General features: G+C 43.6%; 1 protein-coding gene across 39 annotated transcripts in view; it reads left to right on the forward strand.

Moving 5' to 3' along the window:
* ptprda (protein tyrosine phosphatase receptor type Da) overlaps positions 1 to 23,742 on the forward strand; it is a 408,815-nt gene that overhangs the window by 267,254 nt on the left and 117,819 nt on the right. The window contains exon 1 of one of the 39 annotated variants that reach the window (XM_084924270.1): positions 2,619 to 3,025. The exons of the other annotated variants lie outside the window; for them this stretch is intronic. The gene's annotated coding sequence lies outside the window, so the exon portion shown is untranslated. Of the gene's footprint in view, positions 1 to 2,618; positions 3,026 to 23,742 lie in introns of those variants that run through there. 39 annotated transcript variants of the gene reach the window in all.

A 23,742-nucleotide genomic window follows, 5' to 3' on the forward strand; every position in this document is an offset into this window, starting at 1 on the left:
GCAATGCCTTGCATGCATGCACTTTAGGTTCAGTTTGACAAAAGAATCAATATAAGATCCCTACAGGGATCTGTGTCTCTCAGGAGGGTTTAGAGGCACCTTACTGTACACAATGATATTTATTACGAACCAAACCAAAGTCAGGAAATGTAGGTAATGCTACATCTCTGTTTGTCCACTGTGGGGAAAAGCAACCATCTATAATCAAGTAACAAACACAAGTACAGTACAACTCGTATTTAAGATTGATTCTTTTATGGTATTGTGTTTATTCTTGGCTTGGCAGCTGCATTTACTAGCTATAAAAGTTATAACTACTACTCAGGTACTGCACTTTGTAACAGATTAATCTTGTCTTGCTTACATAATACAGCATCTATACAAGTATTAGCACAGGAACTGATCATTTTGGAGGCTACCTCTTTACTGGTAACCCATAGCTGAAATTAAAGGTACAGTGTATAAAATCTCACCACTAGATGTCAGTAGATTGCAACTGAATTCTGTTTTTTTACCCCTGCAAAAGAAGTACATCTAAGGTGTAGGGCTAATATATTTTAGTCAGCCAAGAGATATCAAAAACATTAAATCTAGACTATACCTCATAACAGCCATGACCAGCCAGTGTTTTTGAGCAATTTTTTACACACTATGTTGTAGCATATTTGAAAAATCTTAACATTTATTAATAAATCAGTAAAAAAAAAAAAAAAAAGCAGATATGTGCCAATTATATATTTTTCAGTATTTTATATCGTTACCCCTTGAATCACCCCAAAGACTCTTTTTTCATCTGTAGTGAGTGTAAGCTGTCAGTCCGCTGTTACCTCAGCTGTCAATCTGTCCAACTCTATTTACTCTGGAGGTGGCTGTAAAACTTTGTGGAAGGAGTTTTCTACGAGTTGATGAGTCAGTGAAGCTAACTTCAGATGCTGATGTGAGTTGTTGAGGATATTCTGAACTTTTCTGTCGATAAGTGCTGCTCTTAGCCTCCGTTAGCGGTTGTTAGCCAGTGTTAGCTGCTGTTAGTCTAGGTTAGCTAAAATTAGTAAAACTTTCTTTGAGGTTGGATCTAGCAATGATAGAGTCAAACATGTAGTGAATAAACTCATATGATGTAAGATTGTAAGTTTTTGTTTTTTTGTCAGAGGTAAAGTGTGCTTTTTAGGACACTCAAGCTAGCACTATGCCATCATATGACATAGTGTTAGCTTATAATAGGCTGTTGTTGTTTAGCCAGCAGCTGTCCAGAGTTGGGAACACTGCAGGTCAATTACTGACAATAAGTAACTGCGAAAATGTCATGAATAAATAAGCATGTTTGTGGACATTTTTGTGTGTTAGAGCACTAACTTCGGTTCAGTGGAGTGGCTGGCATTTTATCCAGATGCTTGTTAGATTGTCTCTTTCCATTGCGTTGTTTCTTTCCATCAGTTCCTCATTTGTTGTATTGTTTTGGTTTTATAATCAGACTAGCTTTCAACGAGTGTCAGGTCTGGACTGCAGACAGGCCCCTTTCAGTTACCAGACCTTTACCACACTGTTGTGTTTTAACATTGGCTTGCTTAAAATAAGCAAGACCTTCCCTGAAAACAAACATGTCTGGATGGTAGCATACATTCCACCATGAAACTACATCCACAATGGAAGTCATTTACAGCAATGCTGTAACCAGAGATCATAGAAAGTGAGTGACATTCTGTGACTTTATGCGACTACAGATGAAATAAGCAATGGTGACAGGAAGTAGGTAGGACCCGAGATAAACGTTTCTCTACTTCTACCATGTCCCGTGCTCACAAGCCTATTTAAGCTAAGTTCAGTTTTAATAGGCTTGGACCCACAAAAAGAAACATACTTACTTTTGGGGGGGCGGAGTCTGATATGAGGGCATTATAGAGTCTTAACTTTGATTTGTAGATGAAGCAATGAACTATCCCGACTGATGATGGTGAGAGGGAGATGTTCCTGACCAACTGCACTGATTTCTACTTGTTTGTAATGTACTGTCTCCTTGACAACCAGAGCCATTCAATTACCCCTTTTGACCTCACACCTCATGACAGTCATTTCTGTGGATTCTCTTTAAATATGTGCACCATAGACACATCTTTTTATTTGTATTAAACAGTCTGTTGCTGATACACATCGCGTTGGAATCTGATTCAAAATGACTTAAAAAGGGGGGGGGGGGAATCTTTACAACACATTTACAACTCTAAAATAACTGACATACAGAGACACATGGGAGCTAAAGAGGTTGTCTTGATTTAGCATCTGAAAATAATTACCAGGTCAAATCTAAACACTCACACCCACTCTGGCTTCTCCCTTTCACACCAATCTTCCTCTAAAATAGCCATGTCCAAATGGACATTCCTGCAGTGGACTTGGGAAGGAAAGTTGATCCAGGAGAGCTGGCAGAGTGGGACCTCGCTGAGTGACGTCACCTCTCCCCCCCAACCCACCCACCCTTTCACACACGCAAAAACACACAAACGCACACACCAAGTTCGTGCTCAGGTCTCGGTGAAGAGAGAGAGAGAGAGAGGGAGAGAGAGAGAGAGACTCAGACAGACGTACCGAGGCGGATGAGTGAGGGGAGAGAGAGAGAGCAGTGTGTCCCAGGCACACCGCGCTCTCCAAACACAACCACAGTCTCGCCACGTTCAATTCAATGAAGATCTAACGAGCACAACAGAGACAGACCCAAACCAGAGAATATATTATACACGCCCCACGTGCGTGTTTTTTTTTCACCCCCCCAATCACCGGTGACGGACATCTCAAGGAAAGACGCGAAATAAGAACGAACAGACGGGGGAGGAAAGAAGAAGGAAAGAAAGAAAGAAAGAAGAAGAAGGACCTGAGGACGGATTTCTTTCCTCCACGGTATTTTCCCCGGGACTCGCCTGCCATTTAGTGGATGTAAAACAGAAAGAAGAAAAAGAAACTCGACTTCCCTTTACGCAGAAAAAAATAAAGGACAGACTGAGTTTGAGAGTGACTGCAAAATGGTGATAAGGTAAGAGATGTTTGACGAGCCTGGGAGTTTGGAGGTTGTGACGGTGGGAAGTGAAGTGGCTGCCGCAGTGATTTGAGGTGCGCGCACAGGCTCGCGAAGTTGGTTCAAACATTAGCGGGGGCCGTTACACGTATGTGGACGGGCTTTTCTGTCCTCGCGCTGCCGTGTTCAGGGGATAAAGCTCTGCGTTCGTGTGTCCAACTTGTAGTTTTTCGTGAACTCGCGCGACGCGATGTTGCTTTCAGGGCCACATTACAGTAAGAAATTCGCGCGGAATGACACGAAATAGCTTCCTTTGACTGGCTGATTTAAAAAACAAAAACCTTAAAATGCACCTGCACGTGAGCAAATTTGTCTGTGCTATATTTTGGTCATGACGTGGGGTTTGTGTTGAGGTGTTCAGTAGATTATCCGCACGCAGTTAATGTATTTATAATATTTACGTTTTCTTTTTACATTTTTTTTTAAATTTATTTTAAAATAAACTGGTAACTATTTTTTTCTGCGCTGTGTTATCCTTAAAAACCACGTTATTTTAAGCCCTCTTTATAAGCCGAGTGGCTGTCGTGAGTATACGGTTCGTATTAGTGCATCCTGCCTTTGTAGGCAGCGAGTGGAGTGCGAGGAATTTTCAAAGTGCATTCTAAAAACTCTCCAGAGGTCCCTCATCTTACCTGTCTTTTTTTAGAACATTTTTCTAGTGTTTTTTTGACGAGGGGGCGTTAAAGTTAACTGCTTTTAAAAAATTAGAATAATAAAAGCAGCACTTGTCTGTCAGTCAGGTGAAAGCAGCCTTTATTTCCAGCAGGAGTACATGCCACCTGTGCTCAGTGTGCCAGTTGGGCCACTAGGGGACTCATTCTCTCCAGCCACTGAGGGGAATGCAGCAGAGAGGGGCTACAAGCCATGATTAGAGATCCCTCCTCTTTTGCTTGAAAAAAGGAAAGAAAAACTTTATGTAAGGTATAGCAACCAGTGTTAGAAATGTAACAAATGTCCCCAAGGATGAAATGATAGTTTATCAGCTTGATGGAAATTAATATGTGTATAACTACATAATCAGCAATTCACTTTAGGTGGGATTACAGTGTAAAAAAATGGATGAAAGAGTGACAAGATGTGTTATGGTGTTGCTGTCTGGGTAAATGAAAAAGGGGATCGAAGGCAGAGTCGGCTAGTGAGGTGATTTGAAAGGCCAGTATGGTGTGTCTGTTTGTGTGTGTGTGTGTGTGTGTGTGTGTATTTAAACATTCAAATCAGAGTGAATGTGGTTGTTTGCTCAGGCGTTTTCATCGCACAGTGAGCACTCTGGGAAGAGCACGCCCAGCATCTCTGCACTGTACCTTCACATTCGACTGTTCCAGGCTCAAACAATTAGCCCGATTTTGACACAGCACAATTAATGCTGTCACCACACATTCGAGTTCCACTTTCAGCAGCACTCGAAAGAGGGAGGCAAAATGGACACTCGCCGAGGCGGCGTTCCGTTTTAAGTGCTGCCTCCCAAAGTCGCTGAAGGGAGAAAAGAGTCTCAGTCATCGAAAAGTGGCACCGACGCGGCCATCTGCACTCCAACCCCTCATCCTTCACCTTCTGCTGTTCTAAAGCCTCCCAGACGATATGCAGCTGGTGAGCAAAGTCTGAACCTGTGAAAACACGAATGTGTTTGTGTGAACGTGCACGCACAAAGGATGCAAAGAGTTTGTGGCATTCAAGCCGCTAAATTGAAAAATGATCAGGGGTTGGAAAGTGCCTACAAGGGACTTGGGCCATCTTTAGCGTGCCTGCCGATCTGCTCCTTTTTTCTTCAGTTTCTGTGCCTGAAGCACACTCTGAAATCACATCCTACATTTTTGACAGTGGCTGGAAGGAAAAGCGGGTGTTTTGAAAACTTCATGTTTTAAGGGAACTCGAGATCTTTCAGACGCTTCTCTTATTTCTGCTTCTTTTCCAGTGCGCATTCGCTTAGCTGTGCGATTTGATTGCCGCACCACTGGTTGGTTAAATGTTAAGCTCGCTGATAAAAGCTAATTGACAGCAGGGCCTTCGGTGTAACAGAGATGTCTGGAAGGACTGCGGGAGCTTTAAATATCTCCTTATCCACCATCCGTAACTGGCACACAGCCGAGGCCGGTTAAAAACAAGTGTGCCTGCTCCGCACACTCCCATTGTCTCAGCACGGATAAGTAGCTCTGACTCACTGCTTTATTTTGTTTTTTCAAGACTTTAAAATAAGAAAAGAAAGAAATGTCAGGAAAAACTTTTTTTTTGTACTACGTGTGTGCTTTTACATGTGCCTGTGTGTGTGAAAGAGAGAGAGCTCTACTTGAGGAATTCCAAGGCCAGGGCCCCTGTTACAAGTGTGGAATGAGAAATCAACACTTACATTACAAAAATGGATACGTAAACACAGAGGCCGCAATTATCAGGCGCCATGGTGTTGGAACTGGGTGAGATGGAGTGCCAATATGTCTGTTAGCAATCACCCCCCCCTCGCTGCCTGCCCCCTGTAATCCAGTGGGTGTATTCTAGCTTGTTTTGTGCCAACAATGGCCCTTAACAGCTACCCACTGACTGGCAGGCAGGCTAGCTGGCAGGGTGGGTGGCTGGTGGATGCGAGAGAGAAGTTTGATGGGCTCTGGAGGGAAAACGCTTCCACGAAGGTTCACGTCCATGAAGCTCACGCCATACATCGCACGTGCATTTTGTATATGGCACACTTAAAAGTTTCTTCCTGCTAATCTGGCGTGTGCGGCTGTGCTTCGGGGCCCTCTTTCGACTACAGAACCCCCACCTCACAGAAGCCAGCCTGATGCATTGTGACAAATGAGAAAGCAGTTTGATTTCGCACAACACTGAGCTGCACCGCGGCATAATGAAGTGATCATGACTTTACCCTTGGTTCACTTTGGCTGTGGTCCCGCGGTGTTTTTCCTCTCTATTCAATCGCTTCACTCACTTATTTACTTGGCAAGCATTTCCTCCCGTAACCTCTAGTACTGCATAACTAGCGTCAAGGGTGGGTTGCTTGATAAAAACCACCGCTACGGGGCATTGGTTTTACACATAGGGGAACGCTAGCAGTTTTTATTGATATTCAAGTTGCCACTGGGTTGGAATAATAAGAAGCCTATTTTCACGCCCAAGCAAAATCACCTCTACTGTCCATCACCCTGTCAGGGCAGAAAGCTGAGGCGTAAATATTTTTGGCAGCGGAGGGGATGGAGGGAGAAGCTGAGCTTGTTCTTTCCCCGTTTGCGCCCATTCTCCAATTCTGCGACCGATTTAAATGCCTTGCCCTGTTTTGTTTCCGTGTTCTCCCTGCTTCAAATTAGCCTCATTGAAATGAGGTGTAATTTTAGAAAGAAAAGTTCTTCTGCCTTCCTTCCCCATTCTTTCATGGCGATTTCATCTCCCTTTGTAAAATGCACTTGTAAGCGTTAAAAGCGGAACGCTCAGTGTCATTTCTAACAGCTTGGAGTGCTTCGCCTTGAAGCTCTGCCTCCAGCCTTTACATACAGGGGAACTATCGAAGTGACAGAAACATGGAGGAGTGCTTTTCTGTTGCAGCTGTCCTTTGCTTGGAGATTGTGTTTCAGGAGATATGATGGATGCCAAACGCCTGTAGCCAGTTGTGAGGACGTACAGGGGGTGGAAGTATGAGGGTATGGATTTGGATCGGGGTCAGCAGCACTGGCAGAGTATTATAATTTTGCCCTTGACCTCCATTTTGGATCAGCCCCCCCCCATCTAGCAACTAAGAGTCTGTCACTATCCACACTTTGGGAAAGCTGCGGCTACTTAGAAGAAAGCTGAAGAGTGCTAGCGAAACATGATAATTCTGGCTTCAAATGCTGCATGAAAGAAGGCGATGGAGTATGAAACGGTAGCCTGGTGCTATTTTTTTTAAGGGATTCATTTTGATTGTACTGCAACCCAAAACATCATTTCTTTTTATGCCCTTCCTATTGTCTCATTTCCTCTTATCTTAATTTTTGGGGAAGGCTGAGAGCAGAATCCAGCGAGGTTCATTTGAATAACCGGCAGAATGAGGAAATAAAAGCTGGAGGAAGAAATGGAAGTGGCGGGCGGCCTGTGTGCATTCATGTCACACAGCTTTATCAAATTATTCCACAATAGCAGCCACACAAGTGATGGAATTTCAATTAAAGTATGACAGTTTCAGAATTTGTTTCTGCTCGCGCGCGCGCGAGAGCCACGTTACGTTTGGTGGATTGGGGGGGGGGCTGGGGTGGGCTGCTGGTCTTGTACAGAAGACATATTTCCCAGTCTGTATTCTCTGTCTACTCACCTCCCTGCTCGCTCACCCCGTCGTTCTCCATCAAAAGGAAACGACTTAGCGGAGACACTTTTGTTCAGAGGCACTCTGTGGTTAGAGCCAGCAGCCGGGCAAAAATGGGGTGTTGTGATAAAGGTCTTTGAGACGAAAAGTCAAAAATGGAAGGCTTTGGCTGATAGGCTCTTTCCAGGAACAATTACGCTACCTGCTGTGCCAAATATAAGGGTGCAAGAGATAAGTGCAAGGGAGGGGGTGCTCAGCTCAGACTGGTGGCTAGCTCGTAAACTGGTAAAGAGCTACGTATATATGACCCTCAGGGGCTGTAAACTGTTTCAGGCCTGAGATTGTAACACACGCAAGCACTTCTGTGCTCACCCAGACGCCCAGTGTGTCTATATACGCACACACACACACACACATGCGCGTATGAATGTAGATGGTAGAGCGAAACCTAAGAATAGACTCAGGATGCAGGATTTATTGCAGCAGCAGTGCTACAGAAAAAATATTTGCATACATTAAACCACAAATAAAAATGACTTTTATCTTAAATGAAGTTTCGGAACAAAGGGTGTAAAGATTAGAATTTGTCTCCCATTTGCATTTCCCAGACTCCGACCGGAATTGGCAAGGAGCAGAGGATTCCATTAAAAAGTTCAGTGACATTGCCACATAGCAATTTCACGAATGAGGAATGCATTTAATAGGAGATGGATTTTTCATCATTTGGAAATGTTTCCCCGATTTGTGCCATAATTCTTGAAGTGACGCGTGTTTTAGCGGAGAGGTCTCGAAAGACGTATAGAAATCTCACGCAGAAGCTGGGAAATAGAGTAGAAAAAAAGTCCTGCACATGTGGACGTACTGGCGTCAATGCTGTGGGAATATGTCTCCTTTATTATTAATCATTTACGTCTCTCGTTTTAAATCGGAATTCAAATTCCTGCATCGCTGCAAGGTTACGAGTGAGCGTTTAAATTCTGTGTAACCCCGGCATTCTCTCTCTCTACTCACTGTGCAATTATAGCTAGCTGCTTTGAAGAAGCCAGGCGGAACTAAAATGACTTTTCATGTCCGGTATAATGACTGCCATTTGGAAGCGGACATGGAGAGAGAGGGCGAGAGAGGCAGAGCTACAGAGGAGAAAGAAGAGAGAGCAAAAAAGATGGAGGGAGGTGCAGAAGGAGGGAGAAAAAAAGGGGGGGCAATCAGTGGATGAAAATGGCTTAGGTCACCTCTGGTTCTGCCCAGACAGCCCAAACCAACCACCTTTGATTCCTCACAGTTGAATCGGACACATTTTCTCCTTCTTCTTCTTCTTTTCCCTCCCTGTCTGCGCTTCTCACTCAAACTTCCTCTCTCGTCTTTCTCCGTCTTCATCTTTCTTGCCATTGGTCACCATTCATTTGCCTTCAGCGGAAGCTTAGCAGCTTTAAGGCGGATTACAAGATGAATTGCAAAGAGCGAGACGCCGTATATTCTCTTTAGGGTGGGCCACTGCAGCCAAAGGCCAGAGCTGTGGGCCGTCACCTGGGCTAGCAGCTGGCTATCTTTTACACCCCCCTCACTAATGAGGCCAGACAGTTGGGGCTGAAGTTATAGCTCAGGCTGGATGCTGTGTTGGTAATCTATTATTTAGACTCTCACGGGGAGCCTGGTCTCAAGAATTTCATGCATGCATTTTGCAAAGCAAATGGTAGCCCAGGGGGAATACAGAGCTCTGTGTGGGAAAGAAATGCGTGCGTATTAGACATTAATGTGAGTGAGTATTAGGCATTAATGTGAGCTGCAGTGTTTCCTTGTCCTGCCTATTTCAAACCTGCCAAAACCCAAAGGAAATTTTGTGTTTTCTTCTTCTGATCCCCGCCATTATACTAGAATAATAATGTTGGTTAAACAGATGCGCTTCGACGGTGCTAGCAATGCTGACAACTTAATTCGGCGCATGAGTCTTTTTTGTCTCCCCCCCACCCTTCCATCCTTTATTTCGTACCTCATTGTGATATTTTAGGGATGACAGATCAAGGTTGTAGCTGGGTCTTCAAACAGCCGACACAAAAGAATGGGTATATCTTTCCCTTCCCTTTTCATGTATATTTTAGGAACTATTTCAGAGGGGTTTCGGAGAGTTGCATCACACTGTTATAGATAACACTGTGCAGACAGGCCTTGTTTATATTTAGTCAGGCTAGAAAACTATGCCACACATGACCCCACCAATGTATTTATAGTGAAAATTCCCTTGGCTACCAGGGATGTATAAAGTAATACTTAAATTTGTTTATTCGTTTATTTCTATTTGCATGTTTCTCAAGTGTACCATTCATCTACACTGAGCATCTAAACGTTAGGACCCGACGTGGCACTAGTATAAAAAACAGCGAATGAGGAGTCGGTATCTTCCAGCCTGCCACATTCGTGTGAACACTTTGGGCAATTAACTGTATTTGGTGTTGTACATATACAAATCTACTGGGAGATGAGATGGCAACAGTTAAACATAGAAAGACAGTTTTAGACAGAGCTGTTTAGCAGACTTAGGTTACTCTTAAATGGAGTTCATGTGGAATGGCTTAAGATGTTTGAAATGGTTTAAGAGTGCTAGATAGCATAAATAAGCTAGGCATACCGAGCCCGGTGAAGTCACCAAGATATCCATGTATCTTCATTTTGATGAGACATACTGTAGCTTTCTGTTCTAAGAAGCGAAGCTTATGTGGAAGTGCTTTAAAACTGCATTTGTATTTCCAGCCAGCAGGGGGTGACTGCTCTGGTTGCAAAAAGGTTTCTGCTTCTATAGAAATCTGAGGGAAAAATGACCCTTTGCCCTGTGATCTCGACACGTTTCGACAAGTTCACGGTCTCAGTCGCTGTCATACTGAGCCCAACAATATGTTCATTTTGTAAATGATGGTAACTATTAGAGTCAAAAACATTAAACAGTGCTTTACAGTATATGTTGCGATTGATTGATGCACAGTGTGTCCTCAGTTTCTCGGGTGGAACCATCCCTCGTTTGTCACGTCCAGTTTCAAAACACCAAGATCAAGGCTTCAAGGACTTCACCAGCCAGTGGATGATATCATGCTAGTGCTGTGTGTCTTCTAAACGTTGTCTATTCATCAGATTCACCAGGCCAAGCTGCCACACTTAAAGCTGCGATGTGCAACATCTCACCACTAGATGTCAGTAGATTGCAGATTGCATGCAGTTTTCTTACCACCAGATTCAAGTGCATCATTCTAGCTATGGTGGCTGCTGCAGGACAAACATGTTTAAAAAGTTTGAATTTTTTTTTTTAATTTTTTCAAACTCCATGTGTCCAGGTGTTAGGTTGAATTACCTTTCGATCGGAAAGCAGGTAACTTCAGTGTCGCGTTTAAAATCCTTCGCCCTATGCAGCTCCTTCCATCTGGAAAAGGGTACTGTACCTGTAATTATCCTTGTTTTATCCCAAAGCCCGTCGTGTGTCTCTTTCCTTTGCATTTTCACTTCTGTGTGACCTATTCTCAGATGAAATCGTACTTATGAAAACATTGGTATGATCCTTCATTTTTTAAATCTGAAGGTGCAGGCACGGATTAAAATTTGCCTCTGAGGCATGAGAACGCCTGCGAGTTCTCTTCTCCTTCACCTTTAGCCTACTACGTGTGTGGGACATAAAACACGACTAGGCAGAACAGCGATGTCCCTCTCGGCGACTGCATTCAAGATGGCAGGGGAACATGGCGGCTTACACAAACCGGTGCCTGCTCCTATGTATTTTTAATGGATTCATTCATTCATGAGAATTCTTCAGTTTGTTCGAATATGTAATTACACACAAATATGTATGTAATGTATATTTATCTTTTTTTCTGTTACATAACCTACAGTAGTTTTACATACTGTAGCTTTAAAGCACCACATTATCCACATTTTTCAGTTTCATTCATTGCCTTAACGTTATATTTTCAGGGACACACCTCACACTGCGTACAAATCTCACAGGTGCAAACCTTTATACCATCATCAGTCCATTGAATTCACGGAAACTACATAGTACAGTCAGCTAAAGATCCTGTGACCTCTAATATAACTTATTTTCCACTGAATTTCTCATGCTGTTCGGGGGAAGTCTGTGTCAGGTGTCGGGCACTGTAACTGTAGCTGCCACGCTTAATCCTCTACCTACCGCTACCTTGTCCTTGCATGCGTTCTCCTGTCGGGCTACCCTAAAGAAACATTCCAAGAGAGGTTCAGCATCACTGTAACTGGACACCATCTATCGCCTTTCATTCTTCCTTAATGCTGAGAAAAGAAGAGTTAAAGAGCTGGCACGCTCTTTATCGAGTCAGATGGGTGCTGACCCACAAAATCACAAAATAAAGCCGTCAGAACTCAGAATTAAGAGAACGTTTTTAAATAGGAGTTGGAATGCTCATGTATATATCTTTTTCCTCTTTTCTCCTAAAGTTTAAAATAACATGGCACTCATATATCACCCGAAGCACCAAATAAGCCTGAGATCAAGTTGCCCAGATTGCAGATGCTGTAACAGCGTACTCTGGGATTTAAGATCAGTTCTGATAGGTGAATAGAGGTAGAGAGTAAAAGCTCTAGACAAAATAATTACTTGAATATAACACAATGTTCTTTTGGGGAACCTTGGGTCTCGGCATTCATATAAACGTTGCTTTTACACGTACCACCCACCTAAATGTTGGTGCAGCCCAAACACCCCCATGACAAAGGCTCTGCGTGATGGCTGCCAGCTGCAGCCTCCCTCAGCAGGACAAGTGTCCCGCCACCGCAAAAACTGGCCAAGAATGCAAGTGTGTGTGTGCGTGTGTGTGAAAGCTACTCCAGATAAAAGAATCTAAACCTTACCGCCATGATTGTCGCTGAAACCTAGATTCAGGCTTACTAACTATAAGTATTACCCAGTTTAGATGCTCACCTCAGGTCTGCACAAAGGGAGAAAGGGTGTCAGTTAAATGTGCAGCCGGATGCCGATTTAGCTTTTGATGCTGGCCATCGCCTCCTTTTGTCACAGCTGATTGTCATTCCTGTGACAGCCCAATAAGTGTGTGTGTTTGTGTGTGTTTGTGTGTTCTTCAGTACTGGTTTGTTTGTGTCACAGTCTATAGAAGGGTTCATTTAGTAGCCATAAAGACTCATATACAATGCAGCTGCTTCTTCCCCTCCCCTGCTGCTCTCTCTCCCCATCTTCCCACCCTCCGCCGCTATTTGGAAATCTATTGTGATAAGCTGAGCGCAAAGCCGCGAGGACGGCGTCCTGCGCTAGCTGCTGGCCATATTGTTGCCTCGTTCCTCTGTTTGGCTCCCCAGCCTGCATAACACTGCATCGAGGAATTAACCTCCATTTCAGTTTCTTTCATATTCTATAACTTTTTCTTTTCTTCTTCTTTTTTTTTATGCGATGGCCACTCCGCCGCGAGGGGAGAAGTACTGTAAATGTTGCCAAATTACTGACAGCTCCTCTGGAGCCTCGGCTGCATAAATGCGCTGCGAATGTGATAAACAGCTCAGTCTCTCTTGCTTGTGGCTGCATGTAAGCGCAACCTTTACAGAAATAGAAGGGCACGACTTTTTTTTTTTTATTTAAAGGCAACTTCGCTGACATGAGAGCGAGAAGTTAAATAAAAGAGAGTGTAGCGCAGTGAATGAGACATTACTAAATTGTCACACTTTGTGACCTTTCCTATTTGTTCTGACAAGCCGGGGTTTCTCTCTGTCGAAATGGCCTATGAGCGTTTGTAAGCGATTCTTCCCTTCCTGACCCCCCCCCCCCCCCCCAACACACACACCCTATTTTTTCTTATCTGCCATCTGCAGTGACTGCGTGACGCCACAGCTTCTGTGTCATCAGTGACAATGCTCACACGCACACTGGGACTAAACAAGAGAGCAGGGAGGAATAAAGTGGGGAGACAGAATAGGCGGCGAAAAGAGAGCTCACTTCATCCTTTAATTGTATCTCCGAATGTCCCGGTGGACTTCATTACCAAGGCATGCGAAGAAATCTCACTTGTTTGCTCTTGGAAACATGTAAAAAGTGTTTGTAGTTCTTTTTATGTCTCTGTAGCAGCGTGAAGTGTTTCAGTCAGGCGAGGCGAAATTTCTCTGCGGCCGATTTCAAGCAGTCAGTGAAACGACGGACTTACGTTTAAAGAGAAAAACATGTTAATGATTACGAGTTAACCTAATGGATGCTACGAATTAAAGCACATTTTCACATAACATCAAATGATCATTTTACTTATGCGGAGTTTCAGGTGTCTTCTACAGTTTCCTTTGCGTAATTCATTATTGAGATTATGCTGAGCCTTAGTGCAGTGCTTTAGTTTATCTACTGTTTAAAATGAGCTGTTTTAGCTCCCCTCCTGATTGGCTTCCCCTCGCAAACAGAAAGTTTAGACAGGAGGTGGGCGGGGCGTCATATCAAGGATAACCTCCCTCTCTCTCTTACAAAAGAAGTTGTATTTTGCTCATAGAAATGTAATAACCTATTCTAGAGTTTACTTTTTTTTCCTGAATAGGGACCTTGAATAAACTGCCAGCTTTATGCGGAAAAACACATCTTTCTTTAGCGATTTTAAAGAGAAATTTCAGTGACACGTTTACCAGAGGACTGGAGGTAATTTTTGACTTCATTAAATCCAGGGCTAAAAATCTACAGCATCACTGCATAAAAACACAGCAGGAGAGGTGATTATCTTTGGAAATTAGCTCACTCATTTAGAGCTGTGTGGATGCAGATGCCTCTGTTCAATGGAAGCCTATTATTCCAAACGACTCTCATTAAGCCGTAGTGAAATAAGGCAAGCTGTGGAAGCAGTGAAATAAAATCTTTAGACTGGCTGTGTAGAACTCGGCGGCGGCGAGCTACGCTGTCTTCATTAAGGGCTCTGACGTCAGGAGTGAAATGCCGAAAACGATCAGTGTAAAAGGAAAAATTGTATGCAGCTGATTTCTGCTTCTTGTGCTCTATAGGTGGGTTATTTGGCATTTGTGCTGTAAGCCGAGGGAACCGACAATTTAAACTGACTTTAATAAAAAAAATTTAAAAAACCAACACAGAGGAGCTTGAGTCATAGCTGATCTGTAATTTCTGTATCTGAATGGAGTGCTTAGAAGCCCTTTTAAATACCAGTCTGAGCGAGCCCCTTTCCTGGTTAGTCAAGATGTGCTGTGCTTTCTTTTACGTGATACAAAACAAAGCAGATCACATGCTGTTGAATGGTATGGAAATCAGCATCCACCCTATTGCCACTCGTGGTCTCTCTTCAGCAAACACAACAGAACCTGTTTAAGGCCTTTCCCGGTGCCTCTGTAACGCCTTGGTTAGGTGCTGATTGTGCCGAGCTAACATAGACTGAAGAAGTGGAGACCACTCCCCAGCCCCTTTCTTCTTCACGGCACAATTTATGTGCATTAAGAGCCAACTGAGGTCAGCTTATCAATAAGTTAGTCATGACTCAATCCATCACTACATGTGACTGCACAGATTGATTAATGGCGCTTTGTTTGGGATGCAATTAACATAAAAAACACATAAATTTCACAAATGTTGCAGATTGCAAGCGATGGCTCATTTAGCTAAAAAAAAAAAAAAGGGGGGGGGGGTTTAAATGAAGCCCCACTTAAGGGGAATGAGTGATGTCAGTTTCCAAAAATTTGCATGAGCTTTGCATGTGCACTGAATGCAGTATTTGCATGAGCTAAATCAAAAGCAAACTTTTCTTTAGTCCTGAAACCGACAAAAAGTGTATCTGTTGAAAGGCGATCAAGCTGGTTTGATCTGCTGATAAAACACCAACAAATTCTGTGGTTAACCTGTTTATTCTGGGGCACAAAGACCAGCTGCTATAAAGCAAAGTATTATAGGATTATCGAGCATCTGGAATTATTTATTTTTCTCCCCTGGATCTATGTAAGTTAGAGGACCTAGCGAAGAGAGGGAGATTCGATTGACTTGTTTCAAATAAAGAAAAATACAGGTGGGTCTCAGAATTCCCCTGGCCTCAACAACAACGCAGGTGGATGTCATTTGCATGTCCCACGAGCTTACCTCCTCCTCCTCCTCGTGTATATTTATTAAAATAGCCGCTGGTGGAAATCAGATGACTGTCAAATCATCCTGATGTTTACCAGCGTTCTGTAACATGTGCCCTCATACACATACACACACTACAGGTTGAACACACAGTGCTGTTTATAACCGCTTCTATGATAACCTCCGTCAAAACATTCATGTACTGTTTGGCCGGGGCCCTAAACATCAGTAGCCTGTATAAAGTGATGGAACGCAGACATTAAAATTCGATCTCCTGCATCAGTACATCCAGCGCTGCTCGGAATGGCGACTATAAATTGCTGGCCATTATTTTCGATTAACCACGCTGACACTATGGCCCATCACATTTCTTCCTATTTTTGCCCCCCCCCAAATCACAGCTGCACCATATTTCCAGCACTGTTTCATTTTAGATTGTCCCGGAGCACGATAACGCCGAGCGGCAAACCTCGGGACACGAGCTAGCAGACGATCTTATTAATAGCGGAGCTGCGATAACAGCAGTTGTCAACATCCTCAGTCGGTATCTCGATCTTCAGGCGCATCCTTTCCGAAGGCCTGAAGAGCAGAGGCGTCACAGTGGGTGCAAAAGGGGGCAACAAACTTGGCAGTTTTATCATTGATGTTCTGGGAAAGTTTAATTCCCTGCATCTCAAATACAGCAAACAGGATTTCTCGAGTGGGGTGGGGGATTAGGAGGCAGGTAAAAAAGAAAAGAAAGGGGTGGGTAGCAAATACAGTTTGAGCTTTCATGTAAAAAAGATGTCCCTAAACAGACACCAGTGCAGGCGTGAATTAAGAAAACGAATAAAATAAGTACAGTTAACCGCCGTGTGCCAGATTTCACAACCTTGAAAGCTTCATTTCATATTAAACATTAAATGCAGACAGAATGGAAACAGCCCTGCTGGTCGGCTGCCAGCTAACATCAGGCGTGACAGATGCGCAATGCAAGAGGAGCAGATATATGACGCCGTTACCAAGTGCTCGTTTTGGGAAATAATGGCCACTGTCTCAAAGAAATCACTGTGGTGTCTGCGTTTTAGAACGTTTTACGTCTGTTTCGCCTAATTGTCTGGCAGGTTTGGGGGTTAGTCAAGGGGCAGCTGATTTTAAAACATTATCAATGCCTTATTTACAAAACAGTAAACTGACCCGGTGACGACGGCCTCACTGCTCAGCTCTTGTTTTGACAGAAACCTCCCATTAGTTTTTAATGAATTTATTGGTAATCGATATCCTTTACTCGTTCACTCACTGAGGCCGTGGAAACCCCCCCCCCCCCGACAGCTGTTTTTTCATACTTAGGCAGACGGGGATTGCTCCTAGGTGAGATGAAGGCAAAAAATGTAGCTTTTTTCTGTGTTTATTTTGCTTTAATAGCCAGGAGGCTCAAAGTCTCACTCCAATAAAATAAGACTGCTGCCTTTCTTATTCGCTTCTCTCACAACTTTCATTTCCTTCACGACGTTCCCCTTCTTCTGCACTCCGCGGCACATGCTAACTGATTTGGCTTGGGACCGCGTCTCTAAAAGAAAACCTCCTCAAAGAGCTGGTTATGCATCCCTGTCAAATACTGCACAAAATGCGAGCTTGCCTGTCAGTCAAAGCTTCTTAGCGGAACCTCTCTTGCAGCGATTTCTGTGAGCGTCCTGCTGATGCAGGCAGTTTTTTTTCTTCTGTTTTTTGTTTTTTTGCAGGAAGACGGGGCCTGGCCTCCCAGTGGGGGTCAAAGCGGTTGACCCTGCCCTGGCGAGCTCCGAGTCTGATTTTATTCAGCCCCATTCAGTAAAACAGCGGGGTGTGACCCGGATCGATGTGGCACTGCCAACGCTGATTCCATTGAGAAAGCCGAGGCCTATTGAGAGGCACTGATCAAGGGTGCCGGATGTTTTTGCTTCGCGCTGTTGAGCCTCTGTGAATTCAACAGTCAAATCAGTCTGCTAAAATTGTGTCTCTTAAAACATATGACTCAGAGGAGCTGGCGGAACGCAAGGGAGCTTTGCTATCCTCAAAAAATATATAGTCCTCCTACTATGGCTGCGTGCACACATCATTCAAGGGCTTTTTGCTATTATTTAGTGCCGCACAAAGCCGAATAAAGGAGGGAGAGAGGAGGATGTCTGGCAAATGAAAAACAATTGGGCCAGATGCCAGACTCAAATCAAGCATGTGAGCTCAATAAAGCACACGGTATCGATTTGCGAGTTATTCATTATTTGTTTTGGATGTAGAGAAAGTTCTTTGGAAAATGATTTTGGTTTGCAGTCCAGACTCTGAAATAAATGGTTTGACAGGTCATCGATGACCATAGAATATGATAGTAAATAGCCTGATATTGATTTATTTCCCAATGCCCCGCTTCTTTTTTCTCGGGAGTTGTTGTGCTTAAAGCAAGACCAAGCACTCTCCTGTGTATTGGATTTTTGTCCAGCCTGCTTTCAGATGCGAAAATGAGGATTTATTTTGTCCTGCCGCTTGACTGATGCTCGTGAGAGAGCACGGATTTGACTAGATAAATTGAGACAGAGGAAGGGTATACATCACACTGCGTTTAATATCTCTCATGACAGCGAACAGTTTCGCCCGCGGTGATATCCAAGCATATAGACCCCCAAAATGCAAAAATGGCAGCTTTGTTTACTGCATTCAAAATAAATGGCTTAGACCCCGCTGTCACTCACAGATGGCACTTCCTTTGAAGAGAAAAAAAAAACTGCAGAGCCAGTGACTCGTAGTAATGCACTGGCACGGCGGCAGCCATTTTGCACAACCTCCGGAGGCACCGATCATCACGGAGAGGCGTTGGCATCATCTTGGCATCGGCCCGACCTCAAGCCCAGAGTAGTAACTGATAGCTGAGCTGTAGCTCGTCAGGCCTGACGCTTATCACTGTTGACATCTGTCCACGCCATCTCTCCTCCCTCATCTGTAGCCGGCCACTAGAACACCGACCTTGGGATCTCTTTCTCTGTTGCTCCGGTGCCCCAAACCGATCTCCCCCTCCTTCAGTTCTCCCCATTTGGCGCTGCTTCAGTGTGTGTTGCTTTGAGGCTTTTGTTTACCCTTTTAGACCTTGGTTGGTGGGCTGACTTGCAAATTCATACACAAACTCTTCCTGTTTGATTTTGACGTTTATGTAATGAGTTTAAGGAGCCAAATGTGACATTTTCCAGTAAGTCAGGACAGCTTGATTATTAAGGAGGGTTCTTTATTTTGCAAATAAAATCTTAGAAACACAAAAAAAGAGATGCGGTTACAACAATGAAGAGAAACATACACACCAAACCTAGTTTTTCCTGATGATTGCAGTCTTTATTGCCGCTTTTTGTCTGCATAAAAGAAAGAAGAAGAAGAAGTCAGACTGCCAACCACATTCCAGTTTTGACAGGCTGGTAGGAGATGTCTGACACCCTGTGTTGTGACAGCGCGGTGACAAGGTAGTTTGTGAAACAGTCGCAAAGTTTCTTCTATTCATTGTTCTTCGCAGACACAAATTGTATGGCTTCCCCCTCAGAGCGTGAGTGACGGTGGCGGTGACATCAGTCACAGGCTCGTCGCCTAAGGCACTAAAGTTCGAGCCCACCAAGGGGCTAGTTGTTTTTTTTTGTCTCCTGGGAAAAATGTGATTCCTTGGCCGTCCACGAGACCGGACAGATCATGTTTTGTAATTTCTAAAGAGCAGAGCTGTTTGCAAGGCTGTTGTTTGGTTGCCTAAAGAAAGGATCAACAAGGTAAACACATTCAGACACGTGTTGAGTGCACGTCCTGAATAAACACGTTACACTTGACAGCACACGCGGAGTGGCGGCCGGTTCAGAAGCCAGAGCTGCACCCCCACGTTACAACGAGTCAAATGGAGTCCTGTTAGTTTGTGTTTGCACAAAGCAGCTGAGGTACTGAAAGAGCTGGTTAGACTCCCACACTGCTTGCGATCACATATTTGTATATTTTGCTAAATATTTTCCCACCGCTTTTATCAAAATCCACACACCAGTTACATTTACAGCATAGCTTTACATTTTCCCATGTTACACTGCACAGCCTTTATGCTACTGTGACTCAACAGCAGCCCTCACCCCTGGCCTCACTTATGAGGTAATTAAGCCCCTGGTTGTTTGTTTAGCTGTCTGCATTTGTGTCCTGTATAAAACACTGGGGGGGCATATGTTCTTCCTACCATAAACCCATTGAAACAGCGGGACATGAGTGGTGAGGAGGGGTCGACTGTGCATGCCTGTGTGAGTGTGTGCTCTAATTAGGCAGGCAGAAGTGTATTAGCCTCACTGGGCAACAGCCAGCTGGGAGCATCTGGAATCGTCTTTCATACTCACCAACTTCCCCGCTGCACAGATACTCATATGCACACACGCACACACACACACAGAGGCATGTGAAATTAGGAAAGATATCTATGGAACAGCAGTGCGATAAGAGTACGTAGGTCAGGCATGATGGGTCATATGAGCAGCTATTTAAGTCTGCCAACATTTAAAGCCTCCCTCACATCACAGCCCCCAACTGAACACACCGACTGGAGTCCTTGTTTTAGAGGTGCCATTCTCACGTCTCTCTCGAGATTGGAATGCCAACAGCCAAGAGGGGAGGACCGCATCCATTCCCAGCAGCTTCTGCACCCGAGCTGCATCAAAGCGCTTCCTAAGAATAAAAAGAGTGTCTAAAATAATCCAGCGCCTCTTGAATTCACTGTGCACTTTTATTAAGAGTTAAGAGTCAAAAGAAGATTATTTTTATCAGCCAGTCATTTATGTTTGGTGGCAGGACTCTGTTCTGGGACCTCCCCGACCTTTTGCACGCATACAAGGGAAACTTTCAATGTATGCAGAGGGAGTAGCAGCAGGGCGTTGTCAGATATGTCACTGTTAGATCAGATGGAGGATGAAGGGGGCAGCTGGGGAAAAGGTGGGTTGCAAAGCAGTATGCATATGCTGGGTAAAGTAGCTTAAATAGCATAACCTATATGATTGCCAATTAGATGTGTAGAAGGGTGCAAGCGTGCCATAGCCTGATCTAGCTATGCTTGATTTAACAGAGACAGTTATTTGAGTTTGAGTCTTTATATATATTTGCCTTTTATGATCTAATTCTTTTGAAATAGCTGTTCTGTTTGTGCCAAATCTTTGGATAAGCTGCAGTCCATCCTATATGAACAATAGAGCTTTCTCTTGTTAATATCAATGACATACTTCAGCTGCTCCCACCCACTCCCTTCTCTCTAAAGTCCAATTCAGGTTATGCGTAGGTGCACACTCCCCACTTCACAAGATACATCACTTCCTGAGTATAAGCTAAATATATTTAACGAAATACTGCCGTCACATGCTGTTGAGAACAAAAAGGAAACTCCACAAAAGGAGACTTGAGTTGGCACTTGCGGTATTTCTCCTGTGCAGAGAGCTCAGCGAGCCAGCTGAAATAGTGTTTCTCTGTGCTATTGATTAGCTGGTTAGGCAATGAAAAGCTGGGGACAAGACAGCCACTGAGCTCTCTTCCTACCAGTGGATGCTTGTATGTCTGTTTTTCCACTTTACTCTCATTTTTTTAAGCTCCCTTTCTTTTTTTCCCCATTTATCGAATTCCTCTCCATGTCCTAAATGCATCGCCCTCGTCCTCGCGCTGTTCTTATGTATTTACTATTCCACTCACAGAGAAAAAAACCCGGCACGCTGCTTGTCGAGTTAGATCACAGGATCCCAGCTGTTCACAGTCAAGGGCTGCTTCTTTTATTAGCCGTCAGCAAGCCGACCTGGTAGGGCGGTGAGAGGGAGAAAGAGTGGGAGGCAGGAGTGCAAGGGCAGTAGGGGGCACAGATTTCCCAGCTGTTAGTCCGCAAGCTCTGCTTCCCTGTCAGAGATTAAGTAGATCAGCGGGAATGCAATAGGTGAGACAAGACAGCTCAGAGAAAATGGATTGAGATGGCTCTCCTTCAAGGGTGATAGTAGCTGTCGATGGAACACCCAACTCTTGAAGTTGCTTTTAGGATGAGCACTGTAAAGTTTTGCCCGCTGTGCCACTGGAATGTGCTGTGGGATAAGGCACAAGCCAGCAGGCGTGCAGTGCCTTAATACCCCTACAAATCCCTTTCTCCTGCCTTGCGTTCCTTTTATATTTCCCCACCATCTCACAAACCCATGCTTGCCTTTTAGTCTGTAGAGGACTGTTTTACTGGTGAGCGACTGGCCTACAGGGATACAAAGAACCTGAGTGTAAAGTTATATTTCAAGCTGCTGTATATAACCAGACCTCCATTGTGCCAGTTTTTTTATGATATTATTTTCATTGAAATTGCAGGAAAAGTCTCCTGTCTTTGTTGTTGTGTCCCCCCCCTCTTACCAACATATCTGCTTCAGTTCTAACCACATTGGAAACACAACCACTCAAAAGAAGTGGCAGTGATGAGAGCAGCACAGAGTGCTCCCATTTTGTATGATTAAATTTACTCTGACAAGCAAGCATGCTTTGTTTTGGCACAACATGTTGCTCTGGGAACCTCGAAACTTCGCAGTTTTTGAAGAACGGCGCCTCACGTGAGGCGATTAGAGGACTCGTGATTTGAGGAGGGGTCTTCAGCAAGTCTTCGCCTTAAGTCACTTTTTTTTCTCCTCTCCGAAGTGCTCAACACGTCTGAATTGTATTTGCATATTTATGAGAAATGGGTGTCACAGTGATTAAGTTAACTGGGAGCCAGTTCTGCAGAGTGTGGATAATGAAATCATATAAAATTTGAAAGTCAAAGGACGTTTTCTTAAAAATATCTCTTAACTTTATTCCGACTTGGTCAAGTTTGATGAACTATTGGTCCCTTGTCTAGTGGATTTGTAAGCTGGGATAAGTTCAAATGGGTCAGTAAATGGTTGTAAAATGGCAACAAAAAAACAATATCCACTTGATTATATGCTCTTGTGCTAGGGCTGTGCGATATGACCAAAATCTCATATCCCGATATAAGAATTCTATCGTCCCGATAACGATATAAATCACAAAAATGTAACATTTTCTGTAAATTCTGTGAATCTCGGGCAGCTCGTCTTGCGGGAAGTGTTTCCAGCTGCGCGTCATGTAGCTGGAGTCGAGTGTTTTAACCGATGCATGAAACTATACATTTTTAGACATAAGTTGTAACGGCCGCCGTTTTCTTTGTGAGTATTTATTACACGGCGTGCTGCGAGGAAAAGCCTGTTCTAACGTTTGAGTCTAAGGTCTATTCTTTAGCACCTGACGGCTCTTTTTTAATTCTCATCCGTAAATAATCTGCTCTTTCACGTGATTCAGTTTATTTTGAAAAGTCTCAACAGGATCTTGAGCTTTATTGTGAAAGGTTTACGTGGTACATAAACAAGCGGACACACGATGGTGTTACCGTCGTTGTTGCTAATGACAACGCATAAAAACAGGTGCTTGTCCGTCTGTAGTGTGGTTATATAAAATATAAGAGAAAGAGAGAACTTTAAGAAATTAATATAGCCACTACAGTGACCATCAGAACGATGAAAAAATATTGCCGTAAACAGTTTATTTTGCGACACCACGAAACAAACGATAGCGTAAAATGAAACGATAGACGTTTTTATATCGTCATCCGATATATATCGTTATATCGAACAGCCCTATCTTGTGCTTTTTTTAAACTTGAAGAGGATCTATTGTGTTCATTTCCAGTTCCGTACCTTAAAAAAGTTGTTTTTTAGAGCGGCTTTGCATCATTCACAGTTCAAAGTATCCCTTATTATCTAATATTTGTCAGTGGTGCTGCCACTCAATGCGTTCAGTGTCTAGAGCAAGCCAGTATAGTTCCCTATAGTTCGATTTAAGCTAGTTTCTCTGATACGCCGCCCCTCGAAAAAGGAGGGTGTAAACAGCAGTAGGGTCCTGCTTCGGGCTGTGCCTGATAACCTCATGTTGGTGTTGTTCCTGCATCATCAAAATAATTTTGGTCCAGGATCAACACTGAAAATGACCGTTAATAGCTTTGGAACTTGGTGGAAAAAGAAAACAAACTTTGTTTAAAACTCTCTTTTGGAACAATTGGTCAGCATTTTAAGTGGTTTCTTTATTAATTTATAATTTATAAGTTAGGTTTGCTGTTAAACACATTTAGGTTACCTATGTTGGTTGGTTAGTAATAGTTGTTAATACCATTAGCTAACCTCTCAGCTAATGCTAACTAAATGTTCAGACAATGCAATTGGTCAGTTGCACTGCTGACTCTGAACTAACATTATTGTGATGATATAGAAACAATGCTAACAAGAGATATCAGATCCATGTTATCGTGTAAACAAACAGAAAACAATCTTGAAACAGTGAGTACAGAGA

This window comes from Perissodus microlepis, chromosome 3 (genome assembly GCF_051167445.1).
Source record: "Perissodus microlepis isolate ML-2025 ecotype Zambia chromosome 3, ASM5116744v1, whole genome shotgun sequence".
In the NCBI taxonomy this organism is placed as follows: domain Eukaryota; kingdom Metazoa; phylum Chordata; class Actinopteri; order Cichliformes; family Cichlidae; genus Perissodus; species Perissodus microlepis.